General features: G+C 42.3%; 1 long non-coding RNA gene across 1 annotated transcript; it reads left to right on the top strand.

Annotated features, from left to right (window-relative positions):
* The first annotated feature begins 10,220 nt into the window (after positions 1-10,220).
* LOC127061076 (uncharacterized) lies at positions 10,221-19,233 on the top strand. The gene is made up of 4 exons (XR_007780517.1): positions 10,221-10,262; positions 12,384-12,536; positions 13,152-13,207; positions 19,033-19,233. It is a non-coding gene; the product is annotated as an uncharacterized LOC127061076 (long non-coding RNA).
* Positions 19,234-24,526: the final 5,293 nt, after the last annotated feature.

Here is a 24,526-nt window from a genome sequence, read left to right on the forward strand (position 1 = left end):
TAAAAGGGAGTTTTTTAAAAAAACTTTTCATTCAGCAGTCCAGATATGTAAGTGCTGAGCTTCACATGCAAACTAAAGTACCTCATGCTGAGGGGTTGTGTCAGTTTCACTACTCTTTTCTGCTCAGATTGTGTTAAACTACTTATTCTGAACTTCTGTGTTTGCTGGTTAGTATGTGAAGCCCAGGGCTAAGGGTTCATTTGCACAGTGGCTGTTTAGCTCTGCTTGTAAAAGCCCCAGAATTACTGGGGGCTGTGAACAGCTAAGGATGAAGGTTTTTTCCCTGACCATTTATTTGAACTTTGAAATAGAATGAGGGGAAAAAAAAGAAGCTGTGATTTTATTTTTTTTTTCCTCTGAGTGGTTCAAGAACTTATGACAACTCACTATATGCAGAATATAATAAATAAACAGATTCTTGGTATTTCCTCTAGCTCAGCCCATTCAGCTCCATAAAATCTGGCAGGGCTTGGCTCTCCAGTTCTTCTTGCAGTTGCAGAATTGAGGGTTGGAATTTCTTCCCCAGAGCACTCTCATCATTCAGTTCCATAGTGCTTCTCCTTGACAGGCAGTGCTTGGTGTTTGGTTTTTTTTTCATTCTGTGTCTGAAGTATTTTGGGTAATCACCCTGTGTACAGACTGAAGCATCACAGTTAGCTAACTTCATTTACAACAGTTTATATGCTGACTCAGTCAGCAGACAAACCTCTCCTATGCAAAGAGAAAAAAACTTGGATTGATTTGAGAGAGATGTGAAATGAAGCCAAAGAGTTAGAAAGATGTTTTGGTGGCAAATGCATACAATGATTACTTTTGGATTCTTGGTTCCAAGTAACTTGATTTCCCTAGTGCACTTGCTCCAGCTGTGTGCTGCCATGGTTTTGCCCCTCTCAGCTCTTTTTGGTTGTCCATGATTTCCCGGGAACAGCTCTCTACCCATACCTGCTTACACTCCTGGGTTCAAGGACCCTAATTGTTACAGAACCTGTTGTAACAGTATCAGTGTGCACAGTCTGCATGTTGTCACCTCCGGTTATGTGTGTGTCACCTCTCCAGCCACAAAAGACCTTCCTGTTGCATGATACTGCTTATCTTGGGAAGAGTTTCTGTGGTTTTCATGGTGAGCACTGAGGCAAAGACTCGAATCGGTGCCCTTGGTAAGTCAATTCAAACTCTGCAATAACATGCCATAAGAACACACATCCTCCTTGTTACCTGGGTCATCCTACTGTCTTAGAAATCTGTGTGCAATTCAGGCTGCCTTATCATTGCCATAATTTTTACAAGTCCTACCCAGAGGTCTGATGGCAGATAAAGGATATGAAGGTGACTCTCACCCCAAAGAACTGTTTAGGGAAGAAAGGGGTGAAAGGGTGCTTGCAAGAAAGCAGCACACATTCTATTTCAGACCTTTTGAGGTGGGTGGAGGCTTTTCAAAAACAAGAGAGCACTGACAGAAGTGGCCTGAAGAAGGCCCTGAAGGTGTAAAAAGCAACTTTTTTGTCTGTGTTGAACTGGGAGGAGGCATGCAGAGGGCAGTACTCCAGGCAGATGCTTGTCAGTCTGGATAACAGAGGTGATGGAAGGGAGAAACAAGCTTTTGAGCTGCTGGTAGAGGTTAGAAGAGTTGTTACACAGGTAGCAGAGCCCCAGAAGGGCAGCACAGCCTGGAGGGGCTTGGGATCCAATAGAGCACATGCTGATAATGGAGAGGTGAGGGAAGTTAGCACCATCACTGACAGGCAGTAGCATGACCTTACCCTTAATGAAAAGCAGCATTTCACACGTATTTCACAGTAAGTGACCTATCCCTGAAAAATGCTTCAAAAGCAGTCTTCTCCCACTGGTTGTGGATGTGAAATAGAAATGAATTAATGGGAGGTGTCCTAGGCTGTAGTGTTAATTTGCCATTAGGGTGAGATTTTCCATTGAGTTGACTTCTCCATGCAGATCTCCCACTGGCATTCCCTGTATCACAAATTAATTGAGAACACCAGTGGACCTTTTGTGAAGGCTGAACCAACTGCAGGCATGTCTTTGGAGCAGGTGAACCTCTGCTTATATTCCAGTTTGCAGTTACTCATTAATTCACCCTCAGTCTTATTCCGCAGGCACTCTGGAGCTTTATCTGCCTCCTGTTGGCAGCATTGTTTCTTCTGGTACAGAAATAATTTGGGGGTTTACTTGTACTGTGAAACTGTTACCGAGCATCCTCAATTATCCTCATTTATTGTGCAGGAATAACACTAAAGCAGGTTCACACTGTTTGTCACTATAGTAAAGAGCAGCTGTGCAGGTTAATCAGCTAATTAGGCAGTGAGATATTAGGCAGTGACCATGGAGGCAGTGGTTACATATAGCAAGGTGGTTGTAACCACTTCAGCCACTACCAGCTGCAGGAAAAGAGGGTCTGGATCTTGCTTTTCCTTGGATTTATTTGCAATCTCTCATGTCTGCATGCCTCATGGTCTGAAAAAACACAAGTCAGCAAAAGGGGCTGGATCCTTCAGACTTGGATACATCTCACTTTGAAGCAGGGGTACTGCCTTAGATGAGGGAAATCATTGGGTACATTTTCAGCAGCACTCAGAAGCATGGAAATTCCCGTTGGAGTTCCTATCAGCCCTTGGACACCATGGATGTTAGCACTTGAGTCTCCAGAGAAGAACCTGCAGTTCAATTTTATTGCACACACTGATGGAAAGTTATTATGAGATCAAAATGAAACCTAGTGGTTACCGATAAAAGGGACTGAAATTTCTTTTATGCAGGGTTCATACTTAAGAGCAATTTTTATTTCTTATTTTGAGAGCAATTGCTTTTCTGTTGTTAGTTTTTCAGCCTGACTGACACTCAAACAGCTGCAAAGAATACTTGGAATTCATTATAAAGTAACAGTGTGGCAAGTGCATTAGACTATCATCTTGACAGGCTTATATATTTATTATGTTAATTATGTGGGTGTAGTAATTGTATTAGGAATATTTATATATTTTCCATCAGTAAAATCAGTACCGAGTATGGGGAAACCCACAAAAGATTTCTCAGCTGACTCTAATCTGCAAATTTTCCTTAAACGTATAATAAAAGTTTTCATTCAGCAAAAGCCTTTTACTTTGATTTATTTCCTCTATACAGAAATTTAGAAGCAGTAGCTATAGTAAGTATATGTATTTCTTAATTTAAATCACTATTATTTTATATCATTTATTAAGGAAGTAAGGGAAGAGGGGTGGGGAGGGGCATCTCAGTCTAGGGTGTGTCTGGAAGGCATGCTGCCTCCAGGAGCTATTCCTACAGCATAGTCCAGCTTCACAACGGCACTGGGGTTGCAGTTGGAATCTAACTGCTTTATCTGTTTTATCTGTTTGTTTGTTTGTTTATATGCTCCCTTGCCATCAGGTCAGTGTCATTTTGCAACTGCAGGAAATGAGGTTTGCCAAGAGAGGCCAAATGGGACTTAAAGTTGAGTACCAGGCTGCATAGTGCTTCTTGCCCCAAGCATTTCAGAGAAGAGGTCATCTTCCAGGCTTGTAACAGCCATGGCTGGTGACTCTGGAAGCTTATCCCAGCAGGGTCAGTGCCCTGAACACACTATTGACTGGCACAGGAATCAAACTCTTTAAATCTCTGTGAGCAGAAACAACCTAGGAGAGGGAGGTGTTGAATTCTATGTGCTTCAAGAGAGTTTATCTGGGAATGAAAAAATATTTTTAACATGTAAATTTTCCTTATTTAATCACTGGTTTCTTTGGAGCGCCAGACAGCTAAAAGGGAAGGGAATAAAAATGATTGGGATTTGACAAATTCCTCTGAAGACAGTTATGTGATGTGTGTGCCTGTTAGCAGGAAGGGCTGCTGTGGCTCTAGGGGGGCTTTAGAGTGTTTCGGAGTGCAGACTCTTTGCCAACTATTCTAATATTTAGGCTTTGTTTGAGCTTCTGTCCTGTCTGTGTCCCTGCCTGTCCTGTGATAACAAGGACAAACGGGAGCCAGAAGCTGTGCATTGTCCTCCTGTGGTTCTGCAGAGCTGCTGTGGAAAGGCCAGACATCTGAATAGTCCAAAGCAAGGCCAATAATTGCATGAGCCATTAGAATGGCAAATACTGCAGCCAGCTCATTTCTGTTGACAGTTGTCACAGGGTGAGTCTTCCCAGCTTCAGGATGGGACCGAGCAGTTCCAGAGTGGATTGCTGAGTGCTCTATAAAAATCTTCTAGGAAAATGACGTCAGGAGTCATCAGCAATTAATCTGGAACATCGATTCCAAGAATAATATTTATCTGAAAAATAGTGAATCAAATCCTACAGGTCTAACTGGGCCTACTATGAGTAAATTAGATCAGTTTATTTTTGTATGAGTCATTAATCATATTGCAGTCATCACTGTGGTTATCTGAAAGTATTTTAATTTAATCAAAATGCAGTTAAAACTCATGTAAACAATTTTGGCCTAAGCTGAACAGCTACACACACAGACCAATCTTTTCCAGTGTAGTGTGAGGAATTAAACACCAAAACAGATCTTTCTACAGAGACCTGACTGGATTTTTACATTACTTGATTTTGAGCATGCACTTTCCAACACATTGCTTTCTGTACTGACTGCCAGATAAAAGAGAACAATGCACTGTGCTCTGAAGCTTTTGTCACAGTGTTTGTAGCTTGTACAGGCCATCTGCTGTGGAGTAATGTTGCTGCTACAGTACATTGCTTTCCTAGCTTATGTGTAACCTGACAGCTGGGGAGTGTGAACCCTCTGGATTCAACAGGAATTCACTTGAATGTGTAGTTATTCTGTCTTCATAAAGCCTTCCGTAAAACAATACCAACTCCTAGGTCACAGACCAAAAAAGCATGGTAGTTGGCACAGATATGGGTAGCTTCTACCCCAAACTTTTACTTGGAAGAGGAGATGGGATTCCAGAAATAATTCAGATGCTGAAGCTCAGAGCTTTGTCCAGCCAGACTTTGAAAACTTACAAAGATCCTACAGCCTCCTCTGGCTCCTGCTATAGTGCATAATAATTTTCATTTTTTCCCCTTCTAACCATATGCTGAACTTCTCTAGGTTCTGCTGATGTCACTGTCTTTTGTCCTCCTGCCAGGGAGTGTTCTTCACGGGGAAGACCCTGGCCCCATCCACTTGATCTCATCCCCACAGGCACAATGGTGTGCTGTGAGCTACCCCAAACCATTCTCTGTTCCATGTTGAACCAGACCCAGGCCCACAGACCCTCCTCTCAGGGTGATTATTTCAGTCCCACGGTTCCAGTGGCCTTCCCTGAGCCCTACTGGTTTGTCAGTTCTGCCCGGGACCCCAAAGAGGACACAGTGCCCCAGTGAAGCCTGGTGGGTGCTGAGCAGAGGAGATCACCCTGGCCCACCTCCCTGCACCATGGATAGGAGAGAAAATACGTGCAAGTCCGTGGGGATAGATGCCAGAATCCCGAGGGAATTGGCTGATGTTGCCAAGCCAGTCTCCGTCACAGTCAAAAAAGTCATGGCAGTCAAGGGAATTCCCTTGCCTGGAAAAAAGGAAGCATCACTCCTATTTTTAAAACTGTGAGAAAGGAAGACACAGGGAGCTACAGACCAGTGAGCCTCACCTCTGTGGTGGGAAAATCATGGACCAGATCCTTTTGAAGCAATCTTAGTGCACATGGGAGACAAGGAGGTGTTCTAAGATGTTCAGCATGGCTTCACTAAGGGAAAATTGTCCCTGCCCATCAGGTGGCCCTCTGTGATGGAGTGACTGCAATGGTCAGCAAAGGAAGACTGACCAATGTCATCCACCTGGATTTCTGTCAGGCCTTTGGAGAGACCTGGGTTTGAAGGGTGAAGGATTGAGTGAAAGAGGATTTGGCTGGATAGGCACAGCCAAGCAGTAGTGGTCAGTGGTCAATGTTCCAAGTCCAGCTGGAGGCTGGTGATCAGTGGTCTCCCTCAGGGCTGTGTCCTGAGACTGGGGGTCTTCAATACCTTCCTAAGTGACACAGACAGGGAGAGCAGCTCCTCAATACATTTGCAGCTGACATCAAGCTGCAGGAACAGTGACACACCTGAAGGATGGGGCCAGGCAGGAGCACCTGGTCAAGCTCAAGAATGGGGCCCAAAGAACCCAGTAAGGTTCAACAGTCCAAGTGCCAGGTGCTGCACCTGGGGCAATCCCAGACATGAGCACAGACTGCCAGAAGAATTCCTTGAGAGGAGGACTTTGGAGTTCTTCTGGTGGAATATAAAGGTGGTCATGAGCCTATGGTGTGGGCTGGAAGCCCAGAAGGCCAGCTACAGGCTGGGCTGCACCAAAAGCAAGGGAGGAAACATGTCAAGGGAAGTGATTACTCCTCTTTACTCTGCCCTCAGGAGACTCCACCTGGAGAGCTTCATCCAGCCTGGATATCCCAGCACAAGAAAGATGCGGACCTCTTAGAGCTAGTCCAGAGGAGGCCACAAAGATGCTCAGAAGTCTGGAGCACCTTGGCTAAGGAGAGACAGACTGAGAGAGTTGATGTTGTTCATCCTGGAGAAGTGAAGGGAAACCTTAGAGCACTTTCCAGTACCTAAAGGGGCTACAAGAGACCTGCAGGGAGATTTTGCTCCAAATATCTGCCCTCTTTCAGCTTAAAGTTATTCCCCCTTGTTTTATCACTACAAGGGCATGGAGTGATAAAACAAGGGGGAATATCTTTAAGCTGAAAGAGGGCAGATATTTGGAACAAAATCTCAATTCAGGTGATAGTGAGGCTCTGACACAGACTTCACCAGAGAATTTGAGATTGCTCTGTACCTGGAAGTGTTCAAGGCCAGGCCATATGGGGCCCAGAGATACCTGATCTAGTGGATGGCATCCCTGCTCTTGAGGATGAAGGGGAGGGATGGAACTAGGTTATCTTAGGGGTCTCTTCCAACCCAAACCTTTCCAAGATTCCATGAAAATCTCCTTGTGGGAGGAATCAGGAGAGTCCAGAGGGCTGGCCAGAAGTGCTGAGATGTGGGAAAAGCCAGTGGAAGTTTGCACTGCAGCCTCCCAGGGAGACACGAGGCCAATGAACCTTCTTACCTCACGTGCCTGGAGTTCACTGCCCCAGACAGAGTGACCTGATGGAGCCCTGGGAATCATAGGATCATTAGGTACCTTCTAGGTAAACATAAAATCATCAGGGACCTCTTCCAGGCTCAAAAATGGCCTGAGAGTAGCTTCACACTGTCATCAGCCACCTCACTCAACCCCTTCAGACAAATCCAAACAGGCCAATGGAATTGTATAAGACATGATTTTCTAGGAGACCCCTGAGCTGATTATCCTCTACTTCTGGAATTCCTCTGCTTCTTCATCCCTGCCTTTGGGCTAAAACACCTGCGAACAGTGTCAATGGAAACTGAGAGGAAGAAGGCACCAAGTACCTAATTTTTGCCTGTATTTGCTGTCAATGTACTGTTGAACCCATTTGTCATAATTTCTTTACCTGATTTACTTCTTACATAGCAGCAGAAGCACTTCTTGAACCCTGGCTTACCTTTGGTTTTCCTGATCACACCTCTACACACCTCAGCAGAAATAATAATATAATCTCTGTCATAACCTCTCCTAATTCCTACTGTGCTTATAATTTTTTTTTTTGCATTGCTCTGTCATGAATTCTCTTTTTAGCCAAGCCATCCTCCTAAAATATCTGTTGTGTTTTATGTGTTTTATCCTTGAGCATCAGCAAAGATTTTTTTTTTTAGCTTCTTTGCTCTTCAAACCCCATGAGAGCTGGCTCCCAAGAGCTGCCTCACACCTACCTCTTCCCTGAGTAAGCCACAGCTTTCTGTAGTGAGTTTCAGGGCTATTGGCCTTCCTACTCCCCACCTTGGTCCAGGATCTTGAACTCCCCTGGGTCTGGATCATTACAGTTATGCCCTGACCAGTTCTTCCTTATTTTTAAGTAGCACATCCAGACCAGCATAATCCCAGTTGGTGCATCTAACATATGTTATCCTTGACATCCTCTAGAAATCTCCCTAATGGCCTTTCCCTTGCTGCAGGTGCCAGGAATGATGAATCCCTCCAGAAGACCCAATTCTAGGTGCTAAAACTCAACCATGGCAGGAGCACTGTAGTTCTGTCTCCCACACTGTGCTCTATCTCAAATGTAGAATGCAGGAATATGAGACAGGGCCAGCATATCAAATATGAGTCCCTGTTTCCTAGAAATATCTTATAATAAAATCAGGGATTTTGTTGCAGGCTTTGTGTTGTTGTTTTTTTCAGGGTATTTTACTCCATACGACTCTCCTAATTAATTATGATGAGTCAGAGACTGCCTGTAACTGAATGTCTTCCTGTCTGCTGTATAATGTGTTTGTGATCAGTTTAAACCTGTTTAGTCTTGGGCCAGCACGACCACTTAGGTTTTCAGCATTCATTTGTATTCATGTACAGTAATTGTACTACTCTAGGCTTGCATTTCATGAGACTAAATATGCCAAACTTCTTTAGTTTTGCCTTCTTTCTCATGAGTATTTTAGTTGTCATTCTCTGCAGTTGTTCTGAGTTGATTCAATCTTTCTTGAACTTGAGCTGGAGCCTGTGCAGCATCTCACTGGTGTGGTTTGTGCTTCTGGATCTTGCTTTGCACCTACCCTGTGGAACCACTTGATATTCTCACAGCTTTGTCTTCTTAGTGACATGTTGATACATTTAGGACACAGTTGCACACACTTGCCTGTCTTTTTCAGCAGTTTTCAACCACTGGTCTCACAGAAATTCTTACTATTGTTGCCAACAGCGGTCTGGAGTCCACGCTGCTTAAATTTATACACTTTCTTCCAGTTTTCAGAGGCACGTCTTTTTCCACATGGACAGTGTCTCTAAACGGAGCTAATACACCCATGTTTCTGCAAGGTGTTTCCACATTTTGCAGCCCTGTCATTAAAGGAACGTCACAGTGAGTCCCCAGAGAATTTCTCAAAGATCTTTCTCCTAAAATAAGGTCCTCTCTCTGCATCTGCTTTTCCTTCTCTTTCTGGAGAGAGCTTCTTCCCTGCTGAACCTTGATGGAACTTGAATGGATCACCATTCATGCCAGTAATGCTAATTATTTCTCAGATGATATTGAGTTATGTGGATAATGTTTTGTCTGTGCAAAGGGCATCAGCAGAATATCCAGTATTTTTTGATGGCTCTTGCTACTCAAGACTGTTTTTTTGGTTTGGATTGCTTCAGACGACTTGGGCTGAATGATGCTGTTGTGCAGCACTAGACACTCCTAGCACCCAAGTGGATACACACACAACACACATCCCTGTTCTGTACTTCCCTTTATCGTTGTCAATGTCATTTTTTTAGGAAGCCATCCACAGACATTTGCACACAAGTGCCACAGCAAGTGCTTGAATGCTAATGGGGCATCAGACTCACAGGGAAGCACTGCCTTGCTTCATTAGGTGGCTGAGGAGCGTGCTGGGTGCTATCTTTAAGAGAGATCTGCACAGATTCTTAGTTGGCTGGAGTACACATTCCAGTTGAGCACTACTTACCAGCCAAATTTCAAGGTTCAGCAAGCAATTGAGCTAGGGCAGACAGAATAATTACAGAGTTGTGAAAGGCTGAAATGTAAAACAGATGAACAGATTGTTCCCTCTACCTGTCAACCTTGGTGGGGGAAAAAAGTTCAGCTTCTAGGTAGAGGCAGTCTCTTAGCTCAGAGGGGCCTTCCCTCTCTCCCAAAGCCTAGAATCATGCTTTAGACTGCATTGTACACAGCAGTATCACATCTTTAGTTAGTGTATTTTGTGTTCTGACACCAGCCAATCACCAGGACTCATGTGCCCAGGCTGCACACACCAGGTCCCTGCAATATACCATGCCAAAGGGTGCTGTTCCCAAGCACAGTCTCTCAAGTCCAGCTGGTCATTTCATATTCATATTCATAGGGTTGGATCCTATTGAACCTCTCAAGTAAAGCCTTTTCTAGTGCTAACTGAGCCACCTTTAGCTGATATGCCCTTCTCCATTGCAGCTCTTCTGTCTCTGCACTGTAGTGGGGGATTGCAGTACACAAGAGGGTACCAGGCCTGGCTCTGGTTTCCCATGGTTACCACTGAAATCAAATATGAATAAAACAGAGGGCTAATTTCCTTGGGATTTAGAAGGTTTTTTTTTTCCTCCTCTTTATTCCCAATTGGCTAAAATCTTTTATTCTTTTCTTTTTCTGCAGTTTCCAACTGCAAGTTTAAGAAGTCATTCAGAGGAGTGGGGAGGATGCCTGACTGGAGGTAAAGAGGCCTGCCTGCTAATCCTGCCCAAAGCAAATGATCAGCTAATGGTTTTGGTTTTAGCTGTATGTGGCTCAATCCTCTCCCATCGGTAGACTCTGCACAATGCAATGACTTGAAAATTAGCTTCACAATTTTTTTTTTTTTAATTAAAATGAAAGAGGAAATTAAATTACTGCCAGTGAAAACAGAAGTAACAGTCATTCACTAATTGTTTGTCAGAAAACAGGTTCAGTGAAGGGGAAAATCAAACTTGATCGGTATTGCTGGGTTTGTCTTCATACTTTCTTGGCTAAATGGTGTTTTCTGAGATCAAGGAGAGAACCAAACAACAGCAATTCTGTTTCAGGATTTTTGCAGGGTTCGCTTGCATGTCAGGTTACAAATATTGGTAGTTACAGTGGGACTTCATTTCTGCTACAATTGTCACATACAAATAAGATTATTGGAAGTGCAAGAGGCCTGAAAGGGATAATTTGCTTGAGGTAGGAGCTTTAAAAAAACTAAGCATAAAGTCATTCAAGTTGGGTATAAAGGGCAAACATCAGATCAGGCAAAGCAGGCAGACTTTACTCAGCTTCAGTGAGACCCAGAGGAGAGGTCATGTTGTCCAAGTTAATCGGCACCGAGGAGAGAAATTAGAGTTATCAGGATTATAAATTTATCAGTTATAAATTTTTCTTTCTCCTGAGCACTGCTGTTGCATGGTTGCTGTAAGAGAAAAGACTGAAAGGACCCTGCTTCCATAGAAGTGCACATTTAAGAAAGGAGCAGAAGAGAAGTAATGGGGAAAACAGAAAGAACCAGGCAGTGGAGCAACAATAGTACATGTTCAATAGCAGTTCACAGTGAGAGGCAAAAGACCCAAATAACCACAACCCTCAGCAGTGTGCTGCTTCTTATAAGGAGCAGGGTTTTCATATTTCCAGCTGAAGCACAAGAGACAGGTAGCTCATGTGAATTACGTGCTTATCCACGTACAAATGCCACCCAATGCACTCAGGATGGATTAAACCTCTTCTACCTGCTGAGAACAGGACACAGGACGTGTCCTGTGCATGGAAACCCAAGTGATCTCAGCCCCAGCTATTCAGCACAGCAGGCATGCACAATTGCTGCAGCTGGTTGCTATGGTTCAGGCTGTTCTGGGATCTCATCAGAGACTTCCAGCTTTGCAGAAGACACTCTCAGTATCCTGCTGGAGAAAAAAAGACAGGGCAAAGGACCTTCCAAAAGAGCAGAAAGCTCCACAGCCAAGACTGTATTAGAGATTATTTGGCTTAGCATGAAGATTCAGGTCTGCATTCCCCAAGGAAAACTATTATATTGTTCACCCCTATAGTAAAAATTTAATTGCAATTTGATAAGTGCTGTTTTTTTCCAATATGCACATATTGACTGTATTGGGTTGGGAAAAATGGTTAGCTCATGCCTTATCAAGTGTCTGATTGCTGCTTCAGGTAGGAAATTCCCAAATCTTACTGCTCACTTACTGCACTGTCTCATTTTTCTCTGCCAAGTGACATTGCCATTTGCTATCTGAAGTGGGAGTGTCACAGAAACCTTACTGCTTTGTGAATGTCACAGAATTTGTCAGTGTAACAGTCCAAACTTGCACAGCAGAAATCTGGAGTCGTGTAAAATAGGCTAGAAATCTCACTTTTGTGGGCCTTCAAAGGACATAAAGTCCTTTGGAATCTTTTATCCCTGGAGTTTTATTTGTCTTCTGCCATTTACAACTAAGATGTAAATCTTAGACCATCTGCACTTGCAGTTTTGTTGCAGCTTCTTCTCATGTTTCTCAACTTTGAAGTTTAAGTCTTTAAGTTTAAGGATAAGACTCCTGTCCTAACTTTGGGACCCAAGCAGAGAGGTTACTGTCTTGAAAGGAATCTTGCTGGAGAAACATTTTCAAAAGCTGTTAAGTTGGTGCCCACTTCCCTCTTTCTTGAAATTGTTATTCCCTCTTTGCATGGAATTGAGGTGTCAGTTTACTGTTTTACATCCTTCTTTTTATCCCTCTTCTTTTTTTTCAATTCCCTAGAGAGTTGCCCAGTCCCAAGAAGATTTTAGGGTGTTTTTATTTTTTTTTTTTTTCCAATTCTGCTGTCACTTTGCTAGGAATCGGCAATTGTGAGGCCAGCCCGTGGTCAGTTTTCCATGTGGGAATGGAAAAGTGCTGTATGGATGTCGGGATCACTGCACTCTTTTTACCCGGACAGCAGATGGCATCGAAGCTCCAGAAACGTCACCGCTCTCTCAGACCATGACCAGGTTCTTTTTGGCTTCGACATCTTGGTGCAAGCATTATTATTTCAATAGGCTTCCATTTGGCCTGCTGTTAACTTAAAAGAACATTTTGACAGTAGTATGTGTACACATTTTTAAAATTTTGTGATCTTTCTCCTGAAGCTTAACTTACTTTTCTCCTTCAGGGTACTTAGAGGAAATTTAAGAATTTCTCTTATAATGCTTTTAAGTGAGGATTCATTTTATATCTCATTTTAAGTCAGATTTCTCAAGTTCATTTTTTAGAATAACATTTGTTCTCCAGAAGTTTGGTTATTATGAATGCTGACTTGGGAAAAAAGCAGATGTTAATCAAATGTATTAAAATAATATTATTTCTAAATGGTATTGCTTCCTGATGTTAGACTTCACAGTTTATGTATAGCATTCAATACTTATGAATATTCAGTGCAAAACTGCTGCTTACATGTCTAAAAAAAAGTAATACAAAAAGCCCATAGTGAATATATTTAAGATCTAATTAATTCAGTTGCAAAGTTGACTCTGATTTTTATACTTTGTCAGAAGAAAGGAATTTGTAATTATCACTTCAGTTCTTATGAAAAGTAAAGTATAACCCATTTGCTTTTCCATTTCTAGGTTGGCAAGAGACAGCTGACTGTCTGTGTCTAATCCCACACACACTAGTCTTCATGGTAAGTGTCTTGTGCCAGGTTCTTTCCTAGGAAGCACTTTTTATAGGTGCAAATAGAACAAGAAAATGTATTCAATTAGTAGAGTTTTTTCCCTGCTGTTCTTCTTTTTAACAAAACCATTTCAACACTGCCAACAACAGGAATATTAAATTACACATGATGGGGAGTCCAAATAATTTCCTTAGCTCAACAGAACTTATGTATGGTAGAATATTTTTCTTCAGAAATCCAGAAAATAGTCCTTTGTGGGAAAAAAAAAAAAGGGTTGAGCAAATTAAAATATTAATGGATGAAATAATTGTAGCTCATCCCTCATAATTTGTGGTACTCAAATATCTTTCTGTGTCTCCCTGATATGAACAATATAATAGAGAAGAGAAGTTTAAAAAGTGAAGTCCATTCAGCCTTAAATAAGATAGGAGGCTAACCTTTTTTGGCAATGGGATTTCTTCTGATTTTCAGAATAATGGATTGCTCAAGATGTATGTAGACATTGGACGAGTAATTATTGCCTGTTCCCAGTTTATCCATTGTAAATTCAGTTACTGATGTTGGGAAAACAGCAACATCTGGATCAAGAACTTTTTACATCCCTCAGTGGCATGGATTCTGTGAAAAGATATTTGTTAAGGATTTCTTGAAGCATCACTTAGGTTTTGGGTAGTATATTTTTTAGGTTATACAGGACATTCAAGTGTCTTCCTCTGTGATTATTTTCCATATCATTTAAAATTACAGCTCCCATTACTTCTAATTCTACTATTATTGACTCTACTCTTAAAAACTATGCTAATTCTCTATTCTTAATTCTGTTTCACTGAGGTTCTCCATGCTGGTTAACAATTGTTTTTTTCAGATATGTAATATGACATAATTTATCACATTCTTAAAAAATAAATACTATGTTTCTCTGCCTTTCCTGAGACCTGAGAAGTCCTGATCCCCAGGAGAACACTGCTTTTGACCTTTGTGCATGGAGAAAGCTTCCAAAACTTTGGGATGAATTGGAATCTACGAGTGTGTGAAACAGATAGCAGTATAGGTTATCACAGGGTGAAAAACTTTGAGTTTTGGGGTTTTAGTATGGAGGTAAATAGAAGACAAGATGGAGGATTTTGGGTGTTGTCTGATCTCATTCTTGTTCTTCAGCTACTCCATTTTCTGCAGTGTTGGGAGCACAGAGTGATTGGTTAGAAAGAGCCACAATGCAAATGTTGCATGAACTGACAAATTAGTTTTTGGTAGAAAAGTATTAATAAAAAACGTTCCCTACACCCTAAATTCCAACACCATATGAACTCCCAGTGCTGCTGCAGTACAACTGATAGAGTTGTCTATTGTTCCAAGAGAATTCCTGCTCAGATGAATCTCCATAGAGGTTGGATTTTTTTAGGAAATTGAGGGGGTAATATCCAGATTGCCTGCTCTGCTGGCAGGAGAAAAAACTGGGTTTGTGAGCACATTTTGTCTGCAGGCTCTTTCCCTGCAACCATCAAAGTCAATGGAATGGTAGGGAGGGTCAAACAGAGGTGAGGATCACTTGAACTGGTGTCCTCAGCTTCTTTCTTTGTCATGGAGGACGGTAACTGTGCTTAGGAGGCAAGGTTCAGTCAGCTGTCATTGTCTCTATGCCCACTGCAGACAGTAAATGACAATTAAAAGGCCTTCTCTCTTCCTTCAGCAGGTAGCTCAGGTTCTGTTAATTCTATCAGGTTTTAATAATTCTATTCCTCTCTAATTACCCGTGAAAAGAATCTTTTTCTTCTTCATGTTTTGAAGCCTCAGGTGCTCACCCACAGCCATAAATTTGCCTTATGCCTGTCTTAGGTATGATCAGCTCTCAGAAGCACCTTTCTAGTTCTTTGTTTCTCGGTCTCAACTTATTAGAGAAAGGGTGTACAGGCTCACAGCAAATCCTGCATGGGCAGGACAGGCTCTCTTCTCATGCCTTTGTGCAAGAAAACCACCCCTTTGTCAAAAGCAGCTTCATCTGATTGTCAGCAGCTCACTCAAATGGCACATGCACATAACTCAGTATTTGCTGGGAAACAGCACAGTGCTGCACCAGCTACCGACCTTTCTGTGCCCCTTGGAGGGCAAAGGGGCTCAGGAATACTGGAATATTTTCACTTTCAAGGCATAAAATTGGCCTACACGCTTCATCAGAAAAAGGAACAGTCATAACAGGAAAACATCCTGTAAACAGCGAGTTACTGAAGGAGCTCCAATGCAAAAGAGAAATATGAGAGAGATGGAAAAGGTGAGAATACCACAAAGAAATATAGAAATAGTGCTCCTGCATGCAGTGATGTAGTTAGCAAAGGAAAAATTCAGCCAGAGCTCAAATTGGCAGATGATGTCAAACACAGCAAATAAAAGGCTGTTATTGCTCTGTTACAGAGTAGAAGCACGATAAAGCTGCAGGTGTGCTGCTGAAGGGGGATGGAAGGTTAATTAAAAATGCCCACAGAAAAGACAGAAGTACTCAATGCCCTCTTCACATCAGTCATCATGGGTGAGATCAGCCCCCAGGTCTCCATGCTGAGAAGCAATGACAAACAAATGTATCAGAGAGTTCATTTAAGGACCATCTCCACAAATTGGATATCTATAAATACCTTCCCCCATTTCAGAGGGAAAAAGAATCACCATGAGAATAACTAGCCACGGGAGCCATGAAAGTGGTGGACTTTTCTTGATGAAAGTATTCAAGAGACAGCTTGACAGAGAATGGAGAACTTAATCTAAGGCACTGCTTTCTGTGGAAGTTTGAAGTCCTGTTCAAATCTGGACTTTAATAATGTTTTTATGATCACCTCTGGTTTCTGCAGAAGAATTACAATGAATGAAAGAAGTAGTCTGATTACAAACCCATTGTACATTTCTAGTGGTGACTTTAATAAACACTTGTACATAGCTTATCCCTTCAGTTTAAACTTTATTTCTCTTGTTCTTGTATGTCTGACAGTCCTGTTCCCCAGCACTAAAGATCACAGAAGCAGCTGCAGAGAGGTTTTATTCCCCAAAACACAGAATTTTTTATTCTGAATTATTTGCTCATAATGTTTGAGCTTTGGCTTCTGTCTTTAGCTCTTAACTTCTGTTTAAGGGTCGGTGGAAAAGCACTTTTTCTTAATGATAAAATTTTGTTGTAATTTCTGGTATTTGCAGCTACTCACCAGGTTATGCCTTACAGAGCAAGATGCGATAATTTCTTCACAGCTCCCACTTGAATAATTTCCACTTTGTTGCTCTGCTGCTTTGGTACACACTGCTCTGCTTTTTGGAAAGCTTTTGTGCTACCACACAGAAAGAAGGAGGCATGCTTTTGTACCTCCATTCCAGGAAATTCTGTCCTCAAAACTATCCCTCAAACATTTTTGCAGATCTGATTTTTGAGGTCTTAGTGAGGAATATCTGAATTTCTACCCTGCACCAGAACAATATACAGCTGACTACTGTGTTTTTCCAGGAGTGAATAATGTTTACTCCCCTAAGGTGTACTGGAGCCTTTTAGGTCCTCACAGCAGTGGTGTGATTACCTCCCAAAGAGGAAGAGGCTGTACTGTCACAAACCTGCAAATACTCACCCAAATATTGCCTTTTGAGTTCCAATGGGCTGAGTCAACATTGCTGAGACTTCAGGCTCTGTCTCTTGGACACTCCACAGCCTTGGTAGCTGGGATTTCACAGGCCAGCTTCCCCGTCCTGGTGCTGACATCCAGAGTGCTCTGGCTAATTCCTTCCCCATGCTGCAAGTCCAAGAGCTCTCTGAGCTTGCCACATGGTTTCCCCAGGACACGTATGATTGCCAGCAAGCCTAATTACTTTTTGGCTGATGCAAGACATTCAGAGGGGAGAAAAATATCATCAAAAGAAGAAAGGGCACATTGTACACATTAGCCTGTCTCTGTGCCCCTGTGGCCATGCAACCTTAAGGTTTGGATTAAAGGCTTTTAAAGAGCCCACCCTTCTTTGTCTCCCTTTTTCCTTCTGAAAGTGGTCTTTTCCTCTCCTTCCAGCAGATGTTTTTCTGCTCTCAGTCTTTCCTCATTTTTTGGCATGACTGAAGAGAGAACACTTCCTGGGTTGTCATTAGTCTCCTTGTCAAGAGCCTCACAGATCTGGCCTGTCAGATGTGCAAAATCTATCACCACCTCATCCACAGTTTACTCGTTTCCCTGCCGAGTTTCAGATTGGAATAATTAGTTTGCCTTGAGCCATTGCCAATTATTTTGCTGCTGTATGATTAAATGGACTGTAACTGAATAGCTGGTCACCAAGATTTAATGACTCTCCACTATTATATCTAGCCAAGTTAGAGGGTTTTTTTATTTTTTCCTTTCTGTCACCTCCCAGAGGACTTCAGCTGAATCTGAAGGCAAAAGGTCACAGGCGTGCACAACAATGAGAACAGAATTTGCAATGTAGAATAGAATAACATAGAGGGTCCCTAGTATCAGACAGAGTTTATAAGCAGGGTGGTTAACAGGTTGTTTTGCATACACACAGAGATAGACACAAATAAGAAAAGTGCAAAATGGACTTACTTAGAAGAGCTATATCTTTTTTCCTGATTAAGAGAACTCTCTTTTCTAGTATGCAACCCAGCTGGATCAAAGCATACTTTTAAATTGAAAGTTATATGCTCAAGAAAATGGATTCTTCATCTATGACTAAGATTCTTGCAATAAATTAATGTCTGTTTCCACAAAATGATCTCCTGGATCTTAGATATTTGTTCTCTAGTTGTAAGTTGCCACCTCACTAAAAAAAAAGGCATAGTCTGTTTTTAATGTGTCTATGCCAAGTTTTGATTACTATTATGTAACTCAGCTGTTTAATCTGTAAATGTATTAAAATGAAAAAAAATTTGTTTGAGTCTTGGACTGAAACATTGTGGGCAATTAATCAACAGTCTGGACCAGCACATTTACACACATCAGCAAAAAGATGTTGATAGTTCTGTGTCTTGCTCAGAAAAGAAATCACAATGTCCCTACAGTACAATCTGTTAAGCAAGGCCTTCAGCAAATGTGGGTTTGTGGGTGATCAGCAAAAGCACTGATGTGATTTTTGTAGCTGGATAAGATGTGCAGATCTGATCTATTAATTCGATCACGTACATGCAAAGCAGTGCCTCCTACATCCCTTGGTATTGCAAACAGCCAAGCACTGATTTATCAGACCAACATCCATCCTCTTGATGAGAAAACTGAATCATTGAACGCTTTCTGTGTTCACACCAATGAAGAAAAAGATACTGCCATTCATTCACATTCTTCTGCAACTGCATAATGCAGGTACTGCCCCAAACACAGTAGGCTTTTCCTTGCCCTGGAATGTTCCTGCTGCTCAGCACCACCACCACAGACAGTGAGCTGGCAGCTCTGCATCCCCAGAAGACCTTTGGCTGCCTTTCACCCTAAACCACTCTTCTTCAGCTCCTCTTTTCCAGCCAGGACAAAATGCTGAGTGCCTCTCTGACCTAGACAAGGCCAGCTGGCACAGTCTGGGGGCACACATTGGTTCAGTGAGGGAAAAGGCCACTTCTTCCTGTCTAGCCATCCATGGTTCCAGCCGTGGGAGAGAAGCTGGCACTTCTGCCAGCAGCATCTGCCTGGGCTGTACCACATCTCTGTTCTTGTCACCACAGGGAAATAGTCCCTGAGCAGAAGCAGTGGGGGAGACTTTGGGTGCAAGGCATGGGCTGGCAGTGGGGTGCATGCCTAGCCAGCAGCAGGCAGGAATCCTTAAGGATTCAGGGGTTTAGCCACAGAAATGTTGTGTCTTTGAATTCAAAACAATGTTCTGGCTGTCTGCAGGCTTGGGGCAGGTTGGAAGAAGAGGCAAGGACAGGCAGGATATGCAGGAGGAGCAGCTTGTCCTAACAGCCATCTGAGTTGGTGGTGACAAAATCTGGGCCTGGAGCAGAACCCAACCCTGGGAACCCAACAGGGACAGATTTCTCAGGTGATTACACTGTCAAAGTCCTGGACCAGTGAGGTAAGCCCAATACATGCATTTTCAGATTAATGCTGATTTTTGTTGGTTCATAAGTAACTTTGACAGGATTGTTTCTGGACTTCAGACTTTAATCAAAGCTTCAGGATAAGATGCTAAGAAGAAAAAGAGTATGTATCAAAAATAACTCTTCACAGTCAAAGCATATATACTAAAAAAAAACCCCAGTTCTGGTTTAACCACCGTTCAATCCTACTGCTGTTAAAGAGATGAAGAGTATGTAAGGGAGTGTTAAAATAAGATACAATAAGTGTATTTACAACCAAGGTGGCCAATGGACAAAAGAAACCCCAATTCCTAGTGTGTTTGTCTGCACAGAGCCTTCAATATCCACTGGAATAAGGTTGTGCAGCTGCAGAGATACTATCCCTGTTTCTGTCTTCACTATCAACCCACAGATTTTCACAGTTCTTATGGGGAAACTAATTGCCAAGTTTGGATGAAACTTGCAAGCGATTTTGGAGGTCATACAAACTGTTTTCATAGAAGCTAAATCCTAAGTAGACCTTAACTAACCTTAAGCAAGTCCACTACACCTGCAGGTACTGCTGTGTATGAGCACTAATGAATTTTTGCTAATTAAAATTATTTAGAGGCAGGTACAGCTATCTCTGTATTTAATGTAATCACTAGGTAAGCCTGGGTAGAAATCAGAAACCCTTGTTTTGCGTCTTCAGAAGCTGATTGTGGGCACATCCATCTGTGCAAAAGAAATATGATTCTCTCCTGCAGACAGCAGATAAATATCATGTCAGCTCTCCTCTGCTGCTGAATCCCTGGATGATCCTGTTATCTTTCTTTCATTGTTATTCTCCCTGGCAGCAGGAGCGCTTCAGCAGTCCCTACTCTGTGCCCAGAGTGGGAGGTGGGGTGTGAGGCACTCAGCCACAGCACCCCCAGGCATATCCTCATCTCCGTTTCACCAGGGACCAGCACTGGGAACCTGAGCACAACACTTCATTTGTGGTCTGCTGGCTTCTTCTCCACATTTTTTGTTTCTCTTGTCTATTCAGCCTGTAATCTTTTCAAAAGGCTGGGACTGTCTCTGACTGTCTAGACACACAGGACCTATTACAATGGGACATTGATTTCTGATGGGGTCTCCATCTGCTTACTGTATTGCAAATGATTACTGCTAACTTTGAAAGAGCTACATTTCAGCAACAGGGTTCAGCAGTAATAAGGACATTTGGACTTTATTGCAAAGGTAAATAATGCCTCTACTAATGCACTAATGAACAGAGAAATAATCTATTTCAGAATCACAGAAGTTTATAGGTTAAAGGTGGATTATGTGGTTTTCATGCTTGGCCAATGATGTATGCTCTTGCTTTCTTTCTCTGCTATCTGCTGAAGCCAACTGAAATGTCTGACAAGTGGCTTAGTTTTTCTGTGCAGTATCTGTAATATATACTGCTATTTCTTAGCACTTTTTGTTGTTGTTCTTATCACTACAGCCTCTGAATGTCTCAAAACAGCTCAAGATTTTATTTGTACTACATAAATGTTATTGTACCCATTTTACAGAGTGAAATATAAGGGCATGAAGTGATACATAGACACGTAAAAATTATCTTCCAAGGAAGAAAAATCCAGATGCCCTGTCTAATGCTTTAATCATGGGTCTAGCCTTTCTGCAGTACAGTATTTTATTGGAAAGCCTCAAGGAAATCTCTCCTTGACACATGAAAAATAATAAGTGTGATCCCTGCCAAGATTTTTTTTTTGAGTTGACAAAACCGTTGCCATGTCAAAACAGTTCTCAGAATTGCATCTTTTGTCTGATTCTCACATCCTTTTCCTCTGCTTATGTAGGCAAGCAAGAAGATTCTGGGAAGCTGCAGCTTCCTTGAGAAATATTCCTTTCTTCCCCAGCGATGTGACCACCTAAGAGAGCAGAGGGGAGGCGCAGGACAGGGAGGATGTTTGGCACAGGGTGGATGAGCAGCAAGAGACATCCCTCTGTCCCTTTATGGGATAACAGCTGCAGGACTGCCACAGGCCCCAAGAAGACAGAAATAATGTGTTTGTGGCCAATTGTTCAGCCTTGGCAAGTGACCCTGGAGAGTCAGTGTTAGCAGCTATTGATACCAGGAGCAACGGTCTCTTCCTGCTTTTGTAAAAGCACACTTTGGATTACCCAGGGTGCTCTGCAATCCTGCTTTTGAAACATGCCCAGCTCACCAGGCATCCCAACCTAATGGGGAAAAAAATAATTTAGAAAAAAATCAAAACCAACAAAAAAAAAAAAAAAAAAAAAAAAAAAAAAAAACCAAACAAAAAAAACCCAAAAAAAGCCCAGCAAAGGCTGCTATGCAGAGTAGCATTTGAATAGACAGCAGCCAATTTGTCAGTACAACAATTCTGCATTGAGCTGATTCCTAGATATGAATATCCCTTTCAGGGAGAGCTTCCCAAATGAGGGAAATCCAGAAGCTGGCTTTTGAGAGTGAAATTCCCTGGGAATTCAGCATACAGCTTTGCCTGGCAGTGTTCCCACCAAAGAACCAACAAAAAGCAACTGGCTCTAATCCTTCTCCTTATGTATTTTGGCAGCTTTCTTCCATTTAAAAGGAAAATAAAAATAAAAGTCCATCTTGCTCCCACACTGGAAGAAGTCCAAGATACACACATTGGGAGTACAGGAACTGGCATTTAAGGTCCTCCTGACACTTTTTATGCTGGGTCTTTGATCACACAGAAAAAGGCAGTTTATTTTTGCCTTTTATGGTCTTAAAACAAAAAGTTGCTCTTGGAAGCTGTCTGCAATACAATTTGGTGTTCAGCCTTCCTGATAAAACTGTTCCAAATAGTGCCATAAAACAACAAACACCCCAATAATCCTGGTTAGGCCTCCCGTGTATCTCTTCTGAACCATGAATTTTATGAAGATTAAAATAAATGTGAGACCAAAACTGCACCTTTGTTTTGTTTTATTTTGTTTTGTCATTTGTATGACCTTTTTTTTTAAAAAAGCAGCAAATGTTTGGGAGCTCAAGACTGCACTAAGACACATACACACACGCTTTTAGTGTCATAAGCCTTCATGCTTTTTAGATAAGATGAGGTCTGAGATAAAGTTGTGGGGAAGATACAGCATGAGATGATGGCAAAAAGCCATGTGGGTTGCTTCTGCTGCCCTTCAGGCATGCTGTCCTCAGACAGGAACATCAGAAAGTCTGATCCAGGATTTTTATAAACTCTGCTGCTCTGTCCAGGTCAGCTCTAAGTGATGTGTTTTCTCTGTCAAGCATTTAGTCATGCAGGGTATTAGCTCCTAGTATTTGTAGAGAACTTCTGTTCACTACGACACTTTGACCTTTATAAGGGAACAAAAACAAGACATTGCAGTTGTCCAAGTGATTTATAGTAAAGAAGTTATGAATTGCCATTTAAAATAGGTATTGTTCTCATGTAGCAAACATCAGGCCTTGTATTTCATTAGGTAACATGTCTTAATTTGGCTGTTAGGGAAAAGTCACATCTTACCCACATGAAATACTCCTGTTTATCCCAGAAATGGTTTCAGAAACAGTTTTTATTTCCAAACTGGAAATAAAAAAAAAAAATCTGCTTTTATTCAGGCAGACCTAGAAGGGCAAATACAGTCAGCTTAAAATGTCAGATCCTCAGATGTTGTGATGTCCTAGAATCAGTGGAAAATCTGACTTACACCTACAGAGTGCCTAGCAAGGGTCTAATTTGAATACTCTGGAATTTAACAAATTCTAACTAAAAGCATTGAAGAGAAAAGTGTGCACTACTACATACACCAGGCAAGAATCAGCAGAACTAAATTCAGTGCTCCTTTTTAAAATGGAAACTGATAGCATATGAGGCATGAGATCTTGTCTAGCATATTTTAATACTCAGACAGGAAAGGCTAAACTGGATAGATAGAGCATGGCTGTTCTAGCAGCATCTCTGACTGAGTAGTGATGGTTTTCCATGCTAGTGCTTCCTCACCAGCAGAGATGGAATTCATCAAGAGGTTTATAAGACAGAAGAGGCCCCCATTCTGACAGGTTGCTGTGCTGTTTTTAGGGGGATAATTTCTGTTCAGATGAAGGACATTTGGGCAGATGAAAAAATGCAGCTGTAACTGGCAGAGGTTACTGATGGGAATTACAACATGACAACAAAGTCTGTCTGTAGGCTACAGCAGAGGCCTCAGTTCATGCCTCCACATACCTTGGCTGACCGGCAGCATTTCAAACCTGTTGGGGAGATCTCACCACAGGATAATTCTGCTCTTTCATTTTCCTGATCCTAGAGGCAGGTGTGTGTGTGTGCTGAGAGCTGCAAGCAGTGGGGACAGCCCTAGGGCATGCCTGCAATGCAGAGTGCAGTGCAAAAATGAGTCTGACCTCAGCAGCCTCCCAGTCTGATTGAACTGAGAGGGAAGCAAAGCCTGCAGGCTGCACAAAGGAAAGGAACAGGATGGAACACAAGGAACAGCCTTGCAGGTAAGCCCAGTCCTGGATGACAGAGCTGTTGGGGTGAATCACTGAGGGGACACTGCTTTCAGAGAGCACTGGGCTATCAGTGCAGTGAAGAACAGCCAAGAGAGAATTGCGCCAGGATTCCCACCTGGGATTCTTGACAGCATCCCTTATTTGCTCTGTATGTGCAGGTTTCCTCTTCCCCAGCACAGGAAGGACATCAACCTGTTGGAGCCAGTCCAGAGGAGACCACCAGGATGAGCAGAGGGATGGAGCAGCTCCACTGTGGGGAAAGACTGAGTTGGGCTTGTTCAGCCTTGGGAAGAGGAGGCTTCAGGGTGTCCCTGAAGGAGCCAACAAGAAAGATGGAGAGAAACTATTTATGAGGGCTTGGGGTGACAGGACAAGGGGGAATGGCTTCAAAATGAAAGAGAGTAGGTTGTTTTGATGGCAATTCTAACCCCAAACTTGCTGACTTCTCTGACTGCTATGTAGTTTTTTCTACAATATTTTTAATAAAACAGCACAGGGGAAAAGGTGTTTTCTGATATTTGATCCTGCCCTGCCCCACTTGGATCGTGCTGGCTTTCATACTCTGCAGCAGCTGGAAATGCACTGAAATTTTGGGCTCACCATACAGCAAGTGCAGGTCTAACTGCACAGCACATCTCTTTCTGTGTCTGACTGACTGAACTCTGGTTTCACTTCTGCAGCTGCAAATCTGGCAGTTGCATCTGTCTGACAAATTGTGGCTGCAGATTTAGATGGATAGATTGTGGGGCATTTCTTTCTAACCACATGCCAGTGGTAATGAAATCATGTTTCACAATACTTGTCAAAGTAAAACGTTCAG

Source organism: Serinus canaria, chromosome Z (genome assembly GCF_022539315.1).
Source record: "Serinus canaria isolate serCan28SL12 chromosome Z, serCan2020, whole genome shotgun sequence".
Taxonomy (NCBI): Eukaryota; Metazoa; Chordata; class Aves; order Passeriformes; family Fringillidae; genus Serinus; species Serinus canaria.